Genomic DNA, 23,688 nt, shown 5'->3' on the forward strand with positions numbered 1-23,688 from the left:
GTTCATCCATTTGAACTCAACATCTTTTGCTAAGAGGCCAAACAGTGGCGAGGCTAGCTTACTGAAGTCTTTAATAAATATTCTATAATATCCTGCTAAGCCTAAGAAACTCCGAACATCTCTTACCTTATGAGGAGGTGGAACCTTTTTTATGAGAGCAATTTTATTAGGATCCACCTGCAATCCTTGGCGAGAAATGGTATGTCCTAGCACGGTCCCTTCAGTCATCGGGAATTCACATTTTTTAGGACTAAGGGACAGGTTCATTTCAATGCACATGGTTAGAACTTTTCCCAGATTGGACAATGCTTCCTGGAAGTTGGACCCATAAGGAGTGAAGTCATCCATATAGATTTCCACCGAATCATGGACCAGCTCAGAAAAGATGCTCAATACTGCTCTTTGGAAAGTGGCAGGAGCGTTGCATAGCCCAAACAGAAGGACTCGGTAAGCAAAGGTACCCCAAGGACAAGTGAAGGTGGTCTTATCTTGGTCTTCCGGGCTAATTTGGATCTGATTATACCCACTGAACCCATTTAGGAAAGAGAAAAACTTCTTCCCTGCCAGTCCATCCAACACTTGATCTATGAAAGGCAGAGGAAAGTGGTCTTTCTTGGTGGCTTTGTTCAGTTCTCGGTAGTCCACACAGATTCTCCACTTTCCATTTTTCTTGGGTACCAACACCAGAGGGGACACCCACTCGCTATCCGAGATGGGATAGATGAATCCTGCATCCAACAGTTTTTGCAATTCTTCTTCGACAATGTCCTTAAGGGCTGGATTCATTCTCCTCTGAGGTTGCCTGACTGGTTTACAATCTTCTTTGATGTAGATGTGATGGGTACAGACCGAAGGATGGACTCCTTTCATCTCCTTATAGCTCCAAGCAAAAGCATCTAGATGACTGGCCAACAGACTATACAACTCCTTTTCCTGGGAAGGAGATAGGGAGGAGCTGATCTTTAACGTTCTCTCGGGGCCAAACTCCACATTTTTTACTCTGGGAGAGATTGGATCGGTCACACAAAGGTCCACTAAGGTGCTGGCTTGAGTATCCTCCACCAATTTCTCTAAGGACAATGCACTGGGAGGCGGATTCTGAATCAAGGTCTCAATCAAATCATCCTCGGTTTGAGGACCTCCCCTGGTGGTTTCTAAGGTGCACAAGGGTGCAGAGTACACCTCATCCTCTTCTCCTTCTTCCAACCAAAGTGGTAAGTCATGCTCTAATAGAGGTTGGGCAGGAGGGTATAGGACTAGCTGCTTGGACATAGGACCATTTTTGATGGTCATGTTTCCTGCTCGGCAGCTTATGTAAGCATCCACAGTGGCTAACCAAGGTCTTCCCAAAATAAGGGGGTATCCAGTAAGCTTTGCCTTTGGTTGAAGAACCAAGAAGTCCGCAGGATACTCCCAAGAGTCAACAGAGACCAAGACATCCTCCACAATCCCTTCGGGAGTCACGGTGGAGCGATCTGCCAACTGCAGGACCGTCGAGGTCTTCCTTAAGGAACCCTGAAGGTTGAGTTTGAGCATGGTATCCCTGGTCATCACATTAATGGCAGCCCCTAAATCAATCAAAGTGTGGGGTATGATGGTGCCATTGATGTCAACATCAACTACAGGACTCCCAGGATCCAAGTACTTTGGACAGATGACTTGCCCCAACATAAGATCAGACAGTTGTCCTATGACATTGATGGTTGAGGCATCTCTTTTTCGCCTGCCTGGGTGCCTGAAACACTTTTCCTTAACCAATTTGTTGTATATCAGTACATCTTTGATGGCTTGGAGAAGTGGTATTCTCACACACAACTGTTTGAGTTCTCCCAGAAGCTCATTCTCCTCTGGGTCGGGTTGTGTGGTTACTGTTAGTCTCTCAGGAAAGGGTGGAGTGGCCTTGGGTTCACTTTCCTGTTTATCTTCCTCATCCTCTGGGGGAGGAGGTTGGCGATCCGGAAGAGTCTTCCCAGATCGCAGGTTGATCTCCTGGATCTCCACAGCATAGGTAGGGCATGTTGTTTCCCCAGTATATACCTGCTAGGCCTATCGGTTGTTAGGATTCGGGTTCGGTTGAGCAGGCATTTGGGGTTTTCTTGGAGGAGCAGGAGGTAATGGTTGTGGTTGAGCTGGTGGTGGAGGCAAAATGGCGGGAGGAGTGTTGTACTGGGGCCTCCACCCCGGTTAAGGTGCATTCCACTAAGGCTGTGGCTGGACATGTGAGTGAAATGAATGAGTAGTGGGCTGAGTATGGTATTGAGGTGGGTAAGACCATGGAGGAGGCACAGACCAGGAAGGATGAGCATGGGGACCCCAAGAAGGCATAGGAGCAAATTGGTTGGGGCTATAATAAGCTTGGGATGTCCCTTGCATCCCCTGTTGGTAAGGTCTAGGTCCATGCGGCCTCCTTTGGTTGAGGAAGTAGAGAGGTTCAGTGGGTGCCTCAGTTCCTTGGTACATGGCCTTAAACCCAGGTAAGGTTGGGCATTGGTTTGTGGGGTAGTCCTCCTCACAAACGAAACATACCTCTACCGAGTGTAATGGACACTCATTCTTAGGGTGCTTCCTTGTACACCTAGGACAGAAGATGGCCAAAGCCCTCTGAGCTTCCTCTTTCTTTTGCTGGATTCGGAATGTATCAAGTTGCATGGCAATGGTCTGTCTCACCTCGCTTTTGAGGTCCTCCAGCTGATTAACAAACTCATGCTTGGAGAAAGTAGTACTAGCTGAAAGGGGGTTTCCCTTGCCTCTTTTCCGGGCTGCCCTAGAGTGGTTTCTAAACACAGTCTTTATATCCTCATAAGGTAGTTGGTAAATATCTCCTCCAGCTAGCATGTGAAGGGTATCTAGAAGGTCTTCAGGGACTCCTCGGAGCAGGACCAACTTGAGAGATTCAGGGTCAAGTGTGCACCTGGCCCGTTTATAGCTAAGTTGGAACCTTTCCTCATAATCTTCTAAAGACTCATCATTTCCCATGGTCATCCGAAAGATTTCTCCCTTGGCTTCCTTGGACCTACAGTAGTCCCAGTATTTGGTATTGAAAGCTTGCTGCATTTGAGCCCAAGTGGTGATACTGTTTCCAGGTAAGCCCATGAACCAGCGTAATGCTGCATCCTTGAGGGTAGAGGGAAAGAGTTTCAATTTTTGCTCATCTTCTGTATAGTCATAGGTTCGACAAAGGACATCAAACTCAAACAAGAAGGTATCAGGGTCTTCAGTAGTCAATCCATGGAAGTGAGGTAAAGCAGAGGGGCTTATGTTTTTCATTTTCATGTCTCCATTGGTCTCTCGGATGGGAAAGGCACCTTCTATTCTCTCATCTTCTCTTCTATTCTCAGCCATGGCTTCAGGTGGAGTGTTCTCTAACTCTTCTTCTGTTATAGGATCTTCGTATATCTCAGGAGGCTCGCCTATAGGTTCTTCTGGATCACTGTCACCAAAGAAGAGAGAAGGGTGACTCAGTGAAGTGGTGGGGGTGTTGGGTAAGAATTTGCCGGTTTTATCTCTGTTCCTACGAGGCATGAAATGGAAAGGCTTTTGATTGCTTTTTGCTTTGTTTCTGGCACCTGCAAAACTGAAAATAGATTGAACTGCAACTAGCTATCTTGCTGAAATGAAAACGCGGAATTGAAATGAAAGCAGGAAAGGACTAAGCTATGTTGCTCAAATGAAATTGCAGGAATGAAATGCTAGTCTACGCTTGCAGAATTGAAATGCTAATCTACGCTTGCAGAATTGAAATTGCTAATCTACGCTTGCAGAATTGAAATGCTAATCTATGAAAGTAGGAAATATCTATTTTACTTTTGCGGAAATGAAATTGCAGAATGGAAATGAAATAAACTATTTAGCAGAAGGCGAGTGTAGGAAAATAGAAGAAAAGCAACAATCACCAATACTCTGACGCTTCCCCGGCAACGGCGCCAAAAAGATGGTGGGCTCCAGTATTGCAGCAATAATGCTGCAACTCCTGGGACTCCCTTCTTTACTTTTATCAACCCAGTAGTTCGTAACAAACTTGGAAGCGACGGTGCTGTATGCACAAGTACTAGCTCTTGCCGCAGCTGTCACTTGGTCAGCTGGTACAAGTTCGCTAGGGGCTTAAGCCAACTTCTATGAGCTCTTAGAAGAAGCTTTTTAATCGATGGCTGGAAGCTAATTCAAAGGAAACTGATCTACTTGCATAAAGAAAATGAAAGCCAAAAAGTAACATAAACCCTAGCAAACCCTAATTCTACCAGCTAGTCCTACTGATGCAGAGGAGAGAATGCAAACCATTAAGAGAGATGCCATTACTTCTATGAAGGTAAAATGCACATGTCTAGGCTACCTCTATCTAAAGGAAACATCTTTTTTGTATTTTCAAATAAGTTATCAGAATTATCATGCATGTGTTTTAATTGGCTTTTTACTTGTGCAGGGGTGGATCGAGGAAGAGAAATGCTTGGAAAAAGTTGGGAAGGTTCAGGGAGGGTCTAAGGAGTCCCTAACACCCTTCCGGAGAGTTTCACAAAGTTTGGCTATCCAGCAACCTCATTTGTGAGCTTCTACAGGAAGTCTGCAGGGGTTCTACAGGATGTTTCAAGGATTTCTACAGGATGTTTAGAAATTTCTACAAGATGTTCTAAAATTGGATTTTGGAGGATGGGTAAGTAAGAGAAGATGCATGAATGGATTGGGAGGTAAGGTAGGGGCCTGAAATGACCCAGTGACTGATGGATGAAGTGATGAGAGGGTGTGGAAAGCTGACTTGACTTAAAGAAGGCTAAGACAATGGAAGAGCAAGAAGGTAGGGTTACGTGGGCAGAAGAATAGTTGTGAGACGAGGAACCTAACTAGGAGATGGAGCAGCTGGCCTGGACGAAGCTTAGGTGGATGAGAGAGTGATGGAGATGCCCTGCACGGTGTACACTTAACCGAATCAACCAAGTCCTGCACACAATCAAAATCTTAGCTAATCTATCCTAACTGTCAACGAAGCAAATGAACAACAGCTTTTTTTCTAAAGAGAACCATGTACAGCACTTCATCAAAGAAACATCTCAAAAGTGTCTGAACGCATGACTAACTTCTACAAATGAAGACATTGCACCAAAGATTGCATGGTCAAGCAAACTAGTGTTTTTGTTGGGCAGCACTGTTTCTGCAATTCCAGCCCCTAATCCAATAAGGGAGAGGTGAAACTGAGAGTGTAGACAACCCCTTTTCCTGGAGCTTTATCGATTATTATCCTATCAATCTATTCTACACATCTGAAGCAATTCTATTCCTCAATAGTGACCTATTTAACCAACACAACTAAATCTTGCTCAACAAAACCACGTTTCAAATGCATAAAAGGAAAATCACAATGCATAAAGAAAAGATAACAATACAAAGAAGGAGGCCCTAGGCTCTCAAGTTGGGCCCAACCCCGAGAGCTATGGCTCCTATAGAAAACTCAGAGCTGATATCAAATCTGACTGCTTCTCATTATCAAAAAATAATCATAAGTCAAGAGTTATGCCAACAATGGCTACAAGAGAACAAAATAGAGCTAGCAGTACTGTAGTGAAAAGTATGCAATAGTTTTTCCAAAAGTCCCTCACGAAGGCTGAGGCCTTAACATTTATACACCACGAGGCCCTAGCTGGCCTCCTAAATCTATGGGACTTGGCTGCCCAAACTGTGAGTGAACAGCTCCTTCCAAAAAATCTGTTTGGCTGCCTTCTAGATCCGGTTTTGGTGGCCTTTGGAGCTCGGAGTTGGGGGTGAAGATCTCGAGGGAGCCTATTTAATGCCATAGACAACCCCCCTACGAATCCTCAACCCAAGCTTGGCTGTCTCCTAGCTCATGTCTGCTCAGTTTTGCTCCAACATGTGTCAAAAAATCCTGAAATGAGCACGTGTTAGCCACCTAGGAAGAGTGACTACCCTTATTCGTACAAATGACATAAACATACTAAAAAATAATGCATAAGTTATGAAAAATGAAGGATTGAACAAGGATAATTAGGCCAAATGAACCCAAAATGTTACCAAATTTGGGGCTCATTAGTTATCCATTCAATTTGACCAATTGAACTTCTCCACCATCGGTAATCTCCTTGATGACATATGGTCCTAGCCAATGCATCCTAAAATTCCCTGGAAATTTATCAAATTTACTGTCATATAACAACACCAGATCATTTACCTTGAATGCACATTTTGATGTGTCAATCGTGCCATACCTTTTTGCGCAACTTTTAAACCTGTTAATGAAATCCAGCTATAAATCGGTCCTTCTCAAGCTCTGCTAGCTGCGTGAGCCTCTCTTCCAAGGCTCCACATTCCGCCATTCCTGTGAGTGCTGCTATGCGCAGGCTAGGTACAATGTATTCCATTGGCATCACAACTTCTATGTCATACAAGAGTCTGAAAGGTGTTTTCCCAGTCAACTTCTTGCAAGTCGTTCTGTAAGCCCATAGCACCGCTGGTACGTGCACATGCTAGTCACTTCTCTGAGCATTGCAAACCTTTTTCATTGTGTTCTCCAGTATCTTATTGAATGCTTCCACCATTTCATTAGCCTGTAGGTGATAAGGCGTGCTCATCTGATGATACACCTGAAATTCTTTTGTCAACGCGCTAATTGTTTCATTAAGAAAGTGCATACCCCGATTGCTCATCAAGATATTTGGATAGCCAAATCTTGTCAATACGTATTCAAAAAGAAACTTTGTTGTTGTCGCACCTATATAGTCCTCCTACCCACCTGGTCAAGTATTCAGTCGCGGTGATGATGTATCGCGCACCTGTCTTCTTTCTCGAAGATTGAATTGGGCCCACAAAGTCGATCACCCATTTCTCGAATGGTTGTAACGTCACCTACAACATCAAAGGAATTTCATCCCTTCGTGATGGCCTTCCAGTCCTTTGACATGCGTCAAAAACCCTACAATATGATTTTGCATCCTTATGCAGAGTTGGCCACCACAACCCTGCATGCAGAACCTTCTGCACTTTTGCTTTTCCTGCATAATGTCCTCCTACAGCTCCTCCATGAGCCCCCGCAAGAATGTTGCTTCATTCAAAGTTGGGTACATAACGTCACAATATTTTTTCTGACCCCATTTTGTACAAGTTTCATGCAATGACGGAGAAGTCTGCTACATGTACTGCTAACTCCTTCTCCTGCTGACTTGTATACCCTTCTGGAGCAGTTCCTGTTGTCAGGAAATGTATGATATATTCAAAGCGCGCTTGAGCCAGAGGAGTTCTAGGATGGGTGACCTCCTGGGAAGTCCTGGTTACCGGGTGCAAGCCCCGGAAGTGATGATTGATGCTATGTGATTCGTTCTCCACATTTCACTAGTTTCAATCCCACTTCTTCACCCCTGTGAGCATCACCCGATGAAATGAGTGCTAAGTGAACTATTCAAAAATCATGAGAAATTAGTCAGTTACGACTACCTCTCATGGAAATGGTCATACGTTTGAATGACTTACTTAACGCAGTTGAATCCCAAAAATGATATCTAATATAATGCACTGCGTAATCCCCCATACTTATATTCAAAGTGACTGTCTGTGACGCGTACTGCAAAGAGATGTGCATCAGGTAACCCTTCTTCCAAATTAGTGGGTTCCTCTCCCATTTCAATGCGCGACAAATGATCAGGACCTGCATTTAGTCGTCCTGGCTTCATAATAACTTCAAAGTCATACTCCTGGAACAACAACAACCATCTGCAGATCTTCGCCCCCCCCAAACATAGGCTTATTGACCAGGTATTTCAACATAGAATGATCCATATACATCTTAAAATGTCCACCCAACAAATAGAGCCTAATTTTTTTGGAGCACGTATACCATGGCTAGTCCTTCGCGCACTGTAGTGGAATAGTTCTTCTCAGCATTGGACAACTTCCTACTCGCAAATGCTATAGGATGGTCCAATTCCCCCTCCCCTGCTTGTGTCAGCATGGCCCCCAACGCAATACATAAGGCGTCCACGTGCACATGAAAATCCTTCTTCCAGTCCGGGAAGACTAGGATCGACGTGGTGACCATTTTCTCTTTCAGCACGTCCAAGCTCTTCTCACATTCATCACTCCAACATAACGTAGCATCCTTTTTCAACAATTTCTTCATGGGAGCAGTGATTTGTGCATAGCTCTTGATGAACTTCCTATAGTATCTGGTATGCCCCAGAGTTGTGAGCAACTGTTTCACATTCCTTGGCGCCTCCAAGTTGATTATCACCGCGATATTCGCGGGGTCTACCATCAATCCTTGTCTGCATACCACATGACCCAGCAAGATCCCGAAAGGGGCACAAAACAAACACTTCTTCAAATTGAGCATGATCTGGTATCTCGACATGTATCTAACATCAAGCACTAACTTGCCACATGACGCTTGACCAATCCAAACACTGTCCAATTGTTAAAGCATACTTCTAGAAACTTATGAATGAAGTCTTTGAATGCCTCAATGACTATGCGTGAAAAATATTGATGTCGCATTCTTCAGCCCAAAAGGCATTATGGTGTACTAAAAACATCCCCATTCAATCACGAAGGTCGTCTTGCTTCTATCTTCAGGCGCAATTTTAATCTAATGGTACCCAGAGAACCCATCAATGAAAGAGTATGCTTCTTGGCCACCTACATTATCCAGGACCTTGTCAGTGAACAAGGTTGGGAAGGGATATTGTACGCAAGAATCATTGAGCTTCCGGAGATCCACGCATATCCTTATTTATTCTTTCTATTTCTTTTCTTGAACCACTATCAGGCTTACCCAATCAGATTCCTCCACGGGTTCAATAATTCTTGCTGCTAGCATTTTATCTAACTCAACGTGAACCCTTTCCTTATACTTAGGATTAAGGTGGTAAGGTCTTTGTTTTACATGTTTCGCGTCCGGTTTCAGGGTGATCTTCATGACACCCAGGTCTCCTATTATCCCTTTTAAATCAGAAAACTTTGTGGGGAACAAATCCTGATATTCGCGGAGGAGCTCAGTGACCTTGTCTACTGTCGCATCATCCCAATAGTCCCCAATATTTGCAAATTTTGGTTCCGCCTTTGTGCCAATGTTGACCTTCCTGGTTTTCAGCGGTGCGGTTATGTTAGGATCCTCTATCTGCGGACCTTCAACCTCGCAGTGACCTTCAGTTTCCAGAATATTAATATTTCTAGGATCCTCATCTTCTTCTTCAGCGGTCACGTTATAGCATTCCAACGCGTGACTTAGCTGGGTAGTCCAATCAGGTTGGACCAAGTCTAGGGGATCTTGCGGTATCCTAAAGATCGTTGCTTTAACCTCCTGTAGCACCGCGTCAATACAGTCAAACTCGTCCTCAAAGTTGAACATCATTATAAATCCTTGACGCAAGATGTCCCACTCTTCAGTGCCATGGTAGAGGTCGGTTTCCAAGTATCAATTCATTGGTATGACGCCTAGGGTATGACAAAACATATGCACCCATTCAGGTTAGGGCTTCGCTCCATAAGCATTAGTCCATTTGGCTAGGTGATCACGCGGATCATCCCTTCCATCATACTTATCTATCATCCACACTTTTGGCTGCCCAAAATGTATTCTCATCATCCTCTTATAGTCGCACCAATCACCGAAATTCTCCTTGTGCGTACCCCACCATCTTGCGAGTGTAGCGTGCAGTACCTAGCCCAAGGCCTAGAAGCAATGTTTCTCCGACACTTCTCTTTTAAATGCATCCAAAAAGCAATCAACATCAGTTAGCCCATCATAATGAGGCAGATACCTAACTTCGGATCATAACACAATGACTTGGTCATCAGATTACGACGCAGCGTAGATACTTCATGCAGCCAGTTTTGCCAGTGCTCTAATTCTTCGTCTGAATCTGATGTGCAGGAGCTTTTGCAGTCCCATGCAATATGTCTGTCTGCTGTCGGATTCACCCAATCCTGGTCTCACACCGTTATCTTATAAATTTGGTCCAGATTGTCATCACTTTCATAATCTTGGACTGGTTCTGTATAGTGCGGTCCCTCTGCGGGATCTAGCAACACCACCACCCGAAGCAACTTCTTTTCAAATATCATCTTTCACTTCTTCAAGTTGATTACCCCATTCATGTTAGTGGCCCAATCGATTCCAAGGAGCGTAGGGTAGATATTGTTATCATCCACAATCTTTATTACTTCAAAATTTGCCAGTGCGCTCGCGCCCTCAATGTCAAATGTGACCCCTTGCAGCATCCCCATTGGGATAATTTTCTATTGATTCACCATTCTTAACTTTAGCGGAGACCACTGGAGCGTAGGTCTCCCCATTCTTTCCCAAATCTATTTTGGCAAAACATTTGTGTCAAACCCCATATCCAGGATAACTTGGTCCATCTCATACTCCCCTATTTGCGCGGTGAGTCTCATTTCATGCCCAGTCCTTGCCTTTTATGTGCCAAGCTTCCTTACCACGCGTGGTTCACTAGTAGCGCCATCCTTACCAACGCATCGATTCATCAGTTCCTGCAGGCCCTTCACAGCCTTACTGTCACGGAGCAGCTTCATGCAGGTCTCCAAGAATGTGGTAATCATAGATGGGTCCATTTCTTCAGCTGGTTTCTCTTGACTTCCTGAGGTAGAGGCCTCAACGAATCTTTTCTTTGCTTCCATAAATGTTTTTTTGTTCAATCCAAGTCAAACACAGTCTCCTTTTCTGGTGCTTTGCGGACCCATTCACCTTCTGCAGGTTGCTTTCCTTTATCCTCCCCCGTCGTAGTTCCACTTCGTAGCATAATGTTTACCTTAGGGTCTTCCTCGCGAGGCTCAACCCTCATCATCTCGAGGTTCTGCGTCAGCTACGGAGGCTGCGCCCCCTTTTCGCGAATCTTAGCCAATAATATTTGGCAATCCTCAGTCGCATGGTCAAACTGAGTACAATAGCAGCATGACAATCACGTCGGATTCAGATAGTCCCTCGCGTAGTGTCCTGAGCCTCCACAATTGTAACAAATCAGTTGTCCTCGGCCTCTCCCAGGCCCTCCTCCACCTCGGCCTCGACCGCACCCCTGATACGCACCTCATGTTCCCCCAACGTCCTGGTCTAGAGGTCGCGTTTTTGTCTGCACCCTGTATGTAGGTGTCCCGTACATCATCAATTCGTAACTTCGACAATTGCGCTCATCATGGCCTACTGATTGACATAAATTGCAAAAGAGTTGTTGTGGTGTCTGCATGAATTTATGCATCAAATGGCAATTGTCGATCGCATGTTTCCCAGCCACCTGACATATAACGCACCATAGCGCAGACCCTGCACTTGGCCCTATCACGGCCTCCGGTTATAGAGACATTGGTCCTCCTGCTGCAACATAGTTCACGAAGACTAGGCAGTGATCCTTGTCATGCCCCTGAACCTTGCATTTTAGGCACCAAACTTCTTCGCATGCCTCTGACTGAGCTGTTTTGTCTTACTTCATACTTTTCATTTCGAGACAAGGGTTTTGCAACTGTGCATGAATTTATTGAACCCCCAGATTAGCATCCTGCATTGGTGTCTCATGCAGCCTCATCGCGATTTCCAGAGCTTTTGCTTGGGTCGCAATCTTCTGTTATGATAGCGCAACTCTTAGGTGGGGCAGGAGCGAGGCCACAAACCATTCGCGGTGCTGCCCATCAGTGAGGTTCATGTTGGCTTCACGGATTGTACACTTCAGTGTTTGATCCAGATCCCAGGGCGTCTCCCTCGGCTTCATCATGATCTCCTTGAATCCTACAATCGACTGTGCTTGAGACTTAGGTCTAGTGAATTCTCTATTCAGCGCGGCCTGGATATCTGCCAACACAGACGTTGGGTTATCAGTACTGTACTTAATGTACCACGTTAGTGCACGGTCCTGCAGAGCACTAACCAGCGTGGCTTTCTTCATTTGGTCATCCGTGATACCCTGGGCTTCCCATACAACCTTCGCGACGAACTAGAACTGGTCTGAATCTTCGTTCCCTACGCCCTTGAATACAGGTAGTTTTACGGAGTTTTCCATATTGAACAATGGTGGAGGTGGCAGTGGTGTGGGTGATGGGGTGAGCGGTGGAGGTGAGGATGGAGGTGGTGTAGATGGATGGGATGAGGGTGGAGGCAGTGTAGGTATTCGCAGGAACCCTTGTCTTATCAACTGACTAGCGCTCAGGGGAGAAGTCTGCGGTGCTCCTTTGTCGTCACTCAAAGGAGGCCTGATCAGTGGGCTATACTCAAGACCTTTTCTTCCTCTGTCCCTGAAATACTTTCCGCTTCGCGTAGCTCCAAACATCAAGGTAACCGCATAACCTGCTGTTCACACAAGAGCATCTTAATCCAAGTATTTAGCGATTTTAAATACTTACCTCGCAGTCCTTTAAAGAAGCAGCGCTCTGCTTCACTGTAATTGATAGAGGTATTGAATGCGAACTCTGTCACAAATCCTCCTATGATGCGGTCGAGCTAGTGGTCGATAGCGTACGTGATCTTATCTTCAGAAGTTTCCAACCTCCTTACTAACTCCGGTGTCCAAACAATCGGATTGTCAAGCCTCCACCTTCCTTAGCTGTCTGCCAATTTCACGATCCACTCATATAACTCAACCGGGAAGGAACATAAGAAGATTTCATGTATTTCTGTGTACAGGTATCTATCCAACCACTATTCTTTTGTCAATCACGGATTCTTGTTTTCTTATGCCGCGAATTCATGGATCTTTCTATCCAACTAGGTTTCGATCTCTTTCTTAGTTGGATTCCAATGATACGACATCACACATCTCATTATGCAGATCCTGGTCCTGGCAACGAAACCATTTGTTGGCTTGATGGGCCCTGACCTAGGTTCAACGTTAGGTAACCAAGCAAATCCCTACACTACTGGCCCTTTCGGCATTAGTCCGTGGAGCACGGACAGAAGTCTCACCCGAAGCAGTATGGGGGGATGCAGGAACCAAGTTTTCGCACGCTGAGATGGTTGTGATGTAGGTTTTCCACCTCAATCTCTGTCTTCGCACAGATCGATAAGCCTTTTAGGGCTTATCGATGTATTTCCTCTTTCGTCTTTCAAAACCTCCGCGAAGGTATCTGATTGTCCTTCGCGCAACCTTAAACAATGATTCAGGCACTTACGCACCCCTGTGACTATGTTACTGTCCCGTTCCCTGATTATCTTAGTGGTTAGCCAAATTTATTATGCAATTAAGATTACCCTTGCGTAAACATACATTATTACTTGCGTTCAAATAAAAAAAGAAATAGATATATTCGTGCATCAATTTTACATTATAAGGTAAACCCAGAACTTAACATATCATAATCACATGCAATAATCAGAGGCAGAAAATACAGTGATTTAAGAATACTTCTATTTATTTATGATTCAAGTTCCCAGTACAAACTCTATCCGCCCTGCGCACACAGCTGCAGGGGTCCGCGCACTCAGCTGCAGACTTCCACCCTAGGCCTCTGCGCACTCAGTTGCAGAGCCTCTTCCTATGCTAAGACTCTTAGTCTTAGCTCTCCCAAAACTTACCAATGAATTTTGATGTGGTATCCCTTTACACGTGCATTCCTATAAATGAGGCCATTAATGTTATTAACCAGCTCACGGACCCTGATACCGCTCGGTTAGTGGAGATTTGTCTCACTTCCACGTTTTTCAGCTTTGAAGGCGAGTTCTATGAGCAGACTTGTGGTGTTGCCATGGGTTCCCCCCTATCTCCTGTTGTTGCTAATCTTTTTATGGAATATTTTGAATCCAAGGCTTTAGCCTCAACCCGTCTCTTGCCCAAGCTCTGGAAGAGATTTGTGGATGACATTGATGTCATCTGGTCTCATGGCCAAGAAGAATTGGATCTTTTCTTCAAGCATCTCAACAATCAATCCCCCGCCATTAAGTTCACGATGGAACAAGAAGTCAATGGATGCCTTCCTTTCCTCGATGTTCTTATTTCAAAGAATAATGATGGTTCCTTCTCCCACCAAGTATTTCGGAAGAAAACTCATACTGAGCAGTATCTTCATGCCAATTCCCATCATTTCCCTGCTCAAAAGTTGGGCGTTCTCAACACGCTTGCCACTCGTGCTCTGAGAATCTCTGATGAAAAGAGCCTCGATAAAGAGAAGGCCCACCTCCTTAATGTCTTTGTTAAGAATGGTTACAATAGGCACCTCGGTCAGAAAGCTTTCCTTAAAGCCAACAAGAATTCATTGGTCAAGAAAAACCCTAAAGATTGAGTCTCAGGGGTTCATCTCCCTTTCATCCAAGGAACCACTGATAAGATTGCAAGGATTCTTAGGAAGCATAATGTTCCCTCTACCTTTAGACCCCTTAACACAATCCGTAGCTCCCTCCAGTCAGTAAAAGACCCGATCGACCCCAAGGACATGAAAGGTGTCTATGTTATTCCCTGTTCCTATGGGACCCCCTACATTGGTGAGACGGGTCGTTCTATTAATCAAAGGATTAATGAGCACTCAGCTGACTTAAAACATGGGAGGACCCGGTCGTCCGCCTTAGCAGAGCATGCTGAAAAGACGAAACATCATGTATGTATTGAGGAGGCTCGTGTTATTGCTAGGGTTGCTCAGTTTCATCACAAGAAATTTAGGGAAGCAATTGAGATTGAAAAAAGGCCAAACAATCTCAATAGAGATGACGGCTAGAAAATCAGTAGTTGTTGGATCCCTGCCCTCTCTTCCTAGCCATTTCCCCCTGCCCCCGCTCCTTTTGTTGTTCTTCCCCCTCGTTTTCTGGATTATCAGTTTTTCCTTTTTATCGTCCCTTTGATTTTTATATTTTTTGTTCACTTGTTCTCTTTCCCTTCCTCTCGATTTATATTAAAATCTTTATTGTTTGCTTAAGAAATAAAATTCCTTTTATAAAAACTTTCTTTTACTTATTAGTGATGAATGATTTTTATGATGAACTAACCTTCTTTAAAACAAGCTTATTCTCCTTTCTTTTTTTTGATCCCTTATTCAACTACCTTAATAAGTTATCCTTTAAAGAATTATTCTTATTATATAAGGCTTAAATTAATTTATTTTAATAGCTTTATTAATAAGATCGATTAATAGCCCACGGGGCTTTGGATTGATGGTGAATGGGTGCACTGTTAAGGCACTCCTTGTGATAGGTCACTGGTTCAAATCCCCCGTGGGTACTTAGGTTAGTCTTAACTAGAAAAAAAAAATAAGATCGATTAATAGATCTAACAACAATTAGTGGTTATGGTAATAAATATAACAATACTAACTTACAATTAGATTTTTAATTTTTATTAACCTCTTTGATTAAATATAAATTAAAACTAACTTACAATTAATTAACTAAATATTTAATTATAAATAAATATGAAATATTTAATTATATAACTCTTATGTGTATTTAATGTAACCCCTTTTAATTCGTTTATAAGACAAGTTTCGGTGTAAATCACATGTAGAAAACCTTTGTCGACGTGTTTTGAACCAACAAGTGTGGTTCATCGTCAGGACAAGTTGAGGATTCAGATCAAGGCTGCCACTTAAATAGGGAGAGCAGAGCTTCCAAACGGCTAGGTTGACTAAACTGACCATCAACAGCTAGATTATATAATAATATTAAATTATTAAAAAGTCAAAGGTACTAACTTATATTAATAGACTAATTATAATATATTAGTTATTTATTAATATATGTTACTTTAATTAATTTAATTCTTTTTTAATTTATTTAATCATATAACTACTAGGGATGGGATACCTAAAAAGGTGTTTTTTTTTTTAAGAATGTTAAACTATTTTAATTTTATTTATATATCAAATTACATCATTCTAATTTATTTAATCAATTGAATTATTAGGGATAAGTAAAGCTAATTTTATACGTTAGAAATATATATAATTTTATTTTATTTTATATTAATTATATATATATATATATTCAGAGAGAAATCCTTATATATGGCCGAAGCCCTCAGATTACAATATGGCCGAAGCCAGTCAGAATACGGCCGAAGCCAGTCAGAAATACGGCCGAAGCCAGCTGATTTTACGGCAAAGCCGTCACATATCGCCAAAGCGAGGGGTCCTCCGCAGGGATCGAACACGGCTGGGGGGAGCGAAAGCCATCCGCCCCAGCCGTCATATCATGCACGCCGGGTGCTAAAAACTTGGGGTAAGATCCACCCTGTCGGGGGCGGAAAGCCTTAACCGCGTGTGATAAGGAAGTCCGAAGACTGTTCCCGTCCTTGTCGAGGGAGATGCCAACCATCTCTCCTTTCTACAAACACATCTATATATATATATATATATATATATATAGATATATATATATATATATAATTTATTTAATTACTTGTTAATTTATTTAATTGATTAAATCCTTAGGGATAATGAATTAAATTTATTTAATTACTTCTTAATTTATTTAATTGTTTAAATTCTTAGGGATAAGTAAAGGGTTTTTAATAATAATGGAATTAATAAATTATTTATGGGTATTGGTTAAAACTAATTTCTATTTTTATTTTTATATTATTTATATGGTAAAGGTAGAAGTTTAATAACAAACAGGATTAATAATACTAATAAAATTTTGATTAGGACGAGCGACAAATTTTTAATACAAGAAGGACAAGAACATGACCATAAGTAAAAAACCCAACCAAAGGAGAAATACTAGGAGGATGGAAAAGACAGCTCTAAGGAGAAGGAAACCGGAAAATTAAGGGGAAACCTCGGCAAGATTAAGAAGAAAGGGCAGGGATCCAGCAACGACTGATCTTCCAGTTGTCATCTCTATTGAGATTGTTGGGCCTTTTTTCAATTTCAATCGCTTCCCTACGGTGATGGAACTGCGCAACCTTGGTAATAACCTTGGCCTCCTCAATACATACATGATGCTTGGTCTTTTCCGCATGCTCTGCTAACGTTGAAGACTTGGTTCTCCCATGTCTTAGATCGGCTGCATGTTCATTTAACCTTTGATGGATGGAGTGCCCTGTTTCCCCGATATATGGGGTCCCACAAGAACAAGGGATCAAGTAGACACCCTTCATGTCCTTAGGGTCAATGGGATCTTTCACCGATCGGAGGGATTTATGAATGGTGTTGAGGGGCTTAAAGGATGAGGGAATATTATACTTCTTAAGGATTCGAGCAATCTTGTCCGTGGTTCCCTGGACATAGGGAAGATGGACACCTAGCAGGCGTTCTTTAGGTTCTTTTTTAATAACCGAATTTTTAGAGGCTTTAAGGAAAGCCTTCATGTTAATTAAATATGTTACCTTATTTACATATGTTTTAAACTAACTTCCCATTAACTATTTAATTATATGTAAATTTAAACCCCTTTTAATTTAATAATAGTAAAACTAACTTACTATTGATTTAATAATTATCTAAATAAACTTTAACTTATTTATTTATTTATTTAATATATTACCTAGTTTTTATTTAATACTTAACTAACTTTCAATTAACTAACTAAATATTTATTTATCTTACTTAAATATATGTCATTAATTCCTATTGATTAATTTTTATATAGTTATGCTCTCCTATCCCTGTCCCTGGGTCCAGTCCGACTAGCCGTTTTGCAGTCAAATATAACCGTTAGCCGGTCTAGCCTTCTAGTTCAATATAGTCGTTGCCTGGTCAAATATAGTCGTTGGATGTTCTGCTTTGACTATTTAACATGTAGCCTAGATCTGATTCTTCAACTTGTCCTGACAATGAACCACATTGGTTGGTTCAAAACGCGTTGACAAAGGAATTCGAATGTGATTTACGCTGAAAATTCTTCTCAAAAAACATGATATGGATCAAAGAAGTTTAAATTCATCAATATTTTTTATTTTAGATATCAATTTTTTGGATTAATCATATCGTTAAAATTTGGTTGACATTTCGAATTAATGTGGTTCATTCTCAGGGCAAGGTGAGAAATCAACTGATCTAAAAATAATTATTTTTTATAATATAATTTGTTAGGGTTTGACTTATTTAGGATAAATTTGGTAATAATTCAAATTAAAATATTTTGTTTCATTATAATTTAATATTATTAATTTCTATAATAAGAATATTATCTTTTAAATTGTTTAATATTTAGTTAGGAACTAGCTATTATGTAATTATTAAATATTTTATTTCGACATTATAAATTGATTATTTAATAATATCAGTTTTTATAATCATAATCATGTTATCTGAAATTAATTAATTTATATAATATAATATGTTAGGGTTTGACTAATTCAAGATAAATATTAAAGTAATCTTTAAACAATTTAACAAATAATATTCTTATTATAGAAATTAATAATATTAAATTATAATGAAACAAAATATTTTAATTTGAATTATTACCAAATTTATCATGAATAAGTCAAATCCTAACAAATTATATTATAAAAAATAATTATTTTTAGATAATATTATTATAAAATTTGATATTATTAAATAATCCATTTATAATATCAAAATAAAATATTTAATTATTACATAACAGCTAGTTTTTAACTAAATATTAAAAAAAAAATTCCCTAGTAACAAATTAATGCATCCATACTATTTATTCATTCAGATTAATTGATTTCTCACCTTGTCCTGAGGATAAACCACATTAGTTGGTTCGAAATGTTGACCAAATCCTAACGATGTGATTAATCAGAGAGACTAATATCTACATTATGGATCACAAAAGTATTAAATCTTACAATATTCTTTATTATTAATTATAAATTTAATAATTTAATTTTTAATTTTTAATTTTAATATTTATTTATCTATCGTAAAGACAAAATAAGTAGGTTTTTTTAATAGAACAATAACAACAAATTAAAATGAAAATAGTATATTGAAGATGAAGATATATGTGCATGTTTTTTATATATAAAATAAGGTTAGAGGTTATTAACATCAAAATTTACATATTATTTACGAAATTGAACTTGAATGAAGATATATGTGCATGTTTTTATATATATAAAATAAGGTTGGAAGTTATTAACATCAAAATTTATATATTATTTACGAAATTGAATTTGAATGGGAAGAATTTTAATTATTTATAATATAATGCACTGTGAAAGGCCCTCAATACTTAAATACTTAAGAGTGAAGGGAGCTCTACTTGAATGGTTCACGAGGCACAATACTTGCTAAGGTTTTGCAAATGGGGTAGTAAGCTAAGTGGGGGTGACCTCCCAGGAAGTCCTGGTTATTGGGTGCAAGCTTCGGAAGTGATGATTGACGCTATGTGATTCATTTCATTAGTTTCAATCCCACTTAAATACTTAAGAGTGAAGGGAGCTCTACTTGAATGGTTCATGAGGCACAATACTTGCTAAGGTTTTGCAAATGGGGTAGCAAGCTAAGTGGACTTGATTGTGGGGAAAACTCCACAGTTAAGTGTGCTTGAGCTAGAGGCGATATGGGATGGGTGACCTCTCGGGAAGTCCTGGTTACCGGGTGCAAGCCCCAAAAGTGATGATTGACGCTATGAGATTCATTTCACTAGTTTCAATCCCACTTCTTTACCCCCTGTGAGCATCACTCAATGCAATGGGTGTTAAGTGGACTATTCAAAAATCACGAAAAATTAGTTAGTTACGACTATCTCTCATGGCGATGCAATGAGTGCTAAATGGACTATTCAAAAATCATGAAAAATTAGTGAGTTACGACTAGCTCTCATGGAAATAGTCATAAATGAATAACTTTCTTAATACAATTGAATACCAAAATAAAATTATTTAATATTTAAAAATTTATATATTTCACCCTTTGTCATAATTTATTTTATTTTAAAATATACAGCTTGAAAACTCACATAACCTTTTATCAATATATGTTACATTATTTTATCAACAATTACTTAATATTCTCATACTACTTTAAGAAACCAATTTTAGCCCAGACTTTCTTGATTCTTTTTTCCCCATCATTACATATGGCGTGAAACTTTCTTTAATATGTACCTTCCAATTATTACGTACAGTGTGAAACTCTTTACTATATACCTTTTATGTTTATATGGTCATCTTTTAATAGTTGGTTGTATGGTTGCTATTCATAGTGAATCTTTGTTTTTTTGCAAATTTATAGTACTTAGACGAGTGGGAAAGGAGCATAATGTAAAGTTAAACAAATTTATAGATTTTTTTTCTATTGGAATCTGCGTACAAAGTTAAAGGTACCACTACACTATTAACTACTTTATAGATTTTTCATGAAGATAATATAATTTAACCCTTAATAATGTAAGGTAAAATTCCCTTTAAAAACGGTATATTCTCGGCACCACTATGTCTATATTATATTGAAATAATATTAAAAGTGATTTGTTTGTTTTGCAAGAGGATCGTGGTTTAGCATTTTTAGCCGAGCAGATTCTCAGGGTCTATACCAGTCTTTCTTGGTCTATTTTTTATGGTAGTAATTTGTGTTTGGTTTGAGAGTCTTAGGTTTTGAAGTTATAGGTTTTATTAACTCTTGGGTGGTAGTCTTAGTTCAAGATTTTGCGCTAATTTGTTTTAGAATTTTGGTTAGTGATTTGAGGGTAAGTCACAAGTTGGTGTCTTGTTCAAAGGGTTTTTTTGGGATAAGCTTTAGTGTATTAAAGTTGGTGGGTGGTTGTGCTTTTGTAGGTCTTATATTCTATTAGTCATTGCTTTATTGTTTTTGGGTTTGATGGTTAATGGGGAAAAATCAGTGAAGGAGGTAATTGCTCTTTCTATCTCAATTGTCAGGTTGTATGTTGAGTCGGGGTCAAGCAAATGGAGTTATTGTGATGACTTACCCTGTTGCTTTCTTGGTCATGTTGGTTTTGGGTCTAGTCTAGTATTTTGTTCTTTTGCAAGTAGAGGCTCTTATCACAATTGTTGGGAATTCGGTCTTGATTCAACCATGCCGCTGAGACAAAGGGGGAGGAGTAGACGAGAGGGTGGTGGTCGTGCCCAATAAGGGAAATGTGGTGCTTGTCTATTTTCCCATGATTCAACCACCACCTTTCTCAATGTTTTTCTACCAAAATACGTAGAGAAATATGGAAGCTTGAGACATAGGCGGGGGTCAAAATGCAATCCCTCTCAGATTCATAACTCATGGAGGATATGTCAACTTAGGCCTCTGACCCTAGGCACACCAAGGGAAAGAAGAAACATTGCCTCATTTCAGTGGCTCTTCATTAGAAAATGAAGACCCTTCTAGGCCCGGTCTTGAGGGGTAAACAAGTGGAGAAGTGCAATATTTTTGCATCCCTGGAAAATGTCAAGAGAATGCTCAGGAACCAACAGTTTTGTTTAGATAGAATTGACTCTTGTCTGGATCATATTGAAATCCACATTGCATGTGAATCTTATGGAGGGGACCTGATGAATCCTCGTGGCTCTAGTGCGAGGGCTCTGACAAGCATCTCTTCTTTTGACAATGATTAGAGAACACATTGGGGTGAGGTGCAGGTGATGGTTCTTTGCGTCGGATCCTGGCTTGTTTTGTTGAGCGTGTGCCTTTTCTGTTGGCCCCTTGGTTGCATGGTGGTCTGTGAGTTTGGTCCTGACCCAAGTTGGTGGGCATGTGGTAGTTTCCCTAGTTCGTGTGCAGTATGTTCATTGAGTAGTTATGGTGGTTAAGTCTTGGATGCAGATCTTGGTCTTGGTATTTTGTAGTTGGGCTTCGATAATTATGTATGTTGTTATGAATTTTGGTTTGTCACTTTGCGATGATAAGGCTATGGATGTTGTTAGGTTTTTGTGTAAATATGTATGTTGTCTCTCTACGGGCTTGTGGGGTTTTTGTTTTTCACAGGCCAGATTCTAGTATGGCTCTAATGAAGTCTGGGGTCTGGAGTCTGTGGTCTTAGTGGGATAGTAGGATTTGAGACTCCTTTGACTGGGTTGAATGATGAGGTTTGTTGAGGATACATGTGTCCTCCATGATTGTTCTAGGAATCTTTGTAACTCCATGTATATCATATTTTGGCTAATATAATGCTATAGTTTACAAAAAAAAAAACTTTGGTAATTAATATTGTTATTTTATTTTATTTAATATGAAATTAATAGATCTGTCCAATTTAGTAAAATTTGTAAACTTTATATAGAAATGTAATATATATAATATTTAATAAATAGAAAAATAGAACAATGGTAATCATATATTACATAGAAATTTACATTGGACACTTAAATCGAGAAAATTGGCTAATCATTTAGAGCTACACTTCACATCCCTTGGAATGTCTTTGGATCATTTTTCAGCGAAATGTGCCATGAGTTGGCATGGGTTCCTTAATAGCAACAATCATGCTTTCCATTGGAATGTTTTCCTCCCCCCACATTACGGCATTCAAGAGGATGTATGCTCTTTACAATGTTTTCTCACGCATATATTAATTGGCTCGTGCCCTGAGATTGAATTTGACATGAAACTCCAATATGGTTCCTAAGACATTCATTGTGGAGTTCCATGCATGGATTGTTTGGTTTAGGATTTATTGTCTCTAGTCAGTTGCAAAGATGACAACACAGTGGCAAAAGACTTCATCCCTACCAACTTGCAAAGCAATGGACCTTCAAGCAAGTATCCTTCAACTTCAACTCAATAATCAATTGATCTCCAAGTAGATGGATTCTATGATGGAGATTCTTATCAACCGTAGGTAGCAACTCCAATGCAGAGGATGAAATTGATAGCCTAAATAACCAGATTAGGAATTACAATGTGTTGGAGCTTAGGGTAATCAATCATCTTCCTACTCTATTAATTATCTCTATCAATTAACCCTTGCACTTAAATCATCCTTGATTTGAATGAAGATGCCCTTGAGTTTGGACCAATAGATGCCCCTGTTAACCACTTGGCTCCTTCTCCATCATAGATTTTCATGCTAGTTAAATTTCATTTTATTCTTGGTATCTTTTTTAGAGTATGCACCACAAGATACTCTGGACGTGATGTAATTTGGCTGGTACTATATAAAGGTTTGTAATTTTGTCTGTTGAACTACCTATAGTAGTTAGCAACTCTCTTTCTCACTTTTTAATGTTACAATTGCTACATTTCCATATGAAGATTTTTTATTAATAAAACATTCACCAATTATTGTTAATTATTGTATTCACTAATTATTGTTATATATATAAAAGATATTGCGGCATCCAAAATCTCTAATCTATCAATCTCAATTAGATTACAACCATAATTCATTAATCAAAATGATCAAACCATAGGTTAACATCCATGGGTCAAAAAATCTCTAAAAGTGAAAACCATGAAACATAGATGCAAAAACTGGCCATTTTTTTTAACTCAGGTTGTGTCCCCAACGCATATGAATCACACATGGAACTAGTTATGTAAATAACATAACACATACTCAATATTCAAAATGTTTTCTTTACATGGAAGATGTTTCAAAGTATGTAAGCTAAATACTTTATATTTTTTTTATCTTTCTTGGTACATTTTCCAACTACTTTTTCTCAAAATTAATTAAAATTTAGAAAATCATTAAAATTGTAAATTTCATTTGTTAAAATTGTTTAACCTTAGTAGTGTAAATTTTTTTGAGAGTATTAAATTTATTTATATGTTTAAATGCAATTTAAATAATGAAAAAAAAATACCATTTCATAAAAGAGTAGTCTAACAAGGCCACAAAATTGCCTAGAAAATAGTGGAAATTCTGGTAAGATTTTGACCAAAATCCTGCAGAAATTT

At 39.8% G+C, this 23,688-nt stretch overlaps 1 non-coding gene across 1 annotated transcript; it reads right to left on the minus strand.

Moving 5' to 3' along the window:
* Positions 1 to 16,127: 16,127 nt before the first annotated feature.
* LOC149147217 (U6atac minor spliceosomal RNA) lies at positions 16,128 to 16,253 on the minus strand. Its single transcript, XR_016263954.1, has one exon. It is a non-coding gene; the product is annotated as a U6atac minor spliceosomal RNA (small nuclear RNA).
* Positions 16,254 to 23,688: the final 7,435 nt, after the last annotated feature.

This window comes from Pinus tabuliformis, chromosome 9 (genome assembly GCF_031772625.1).
Source record: "Pinus tabuliformis cultivar Carrire ecotype Pingquan chromosome 9, CPIR1, whole genome shotgun sequence".
NCBI classification, from domain to species: domain Eukaryota; kingdom Viridiplantae; phylum Streptophyta; class Pinopsida; order Pinales; family Pinaceae; genus Pinus; species Pinus tabuliformis.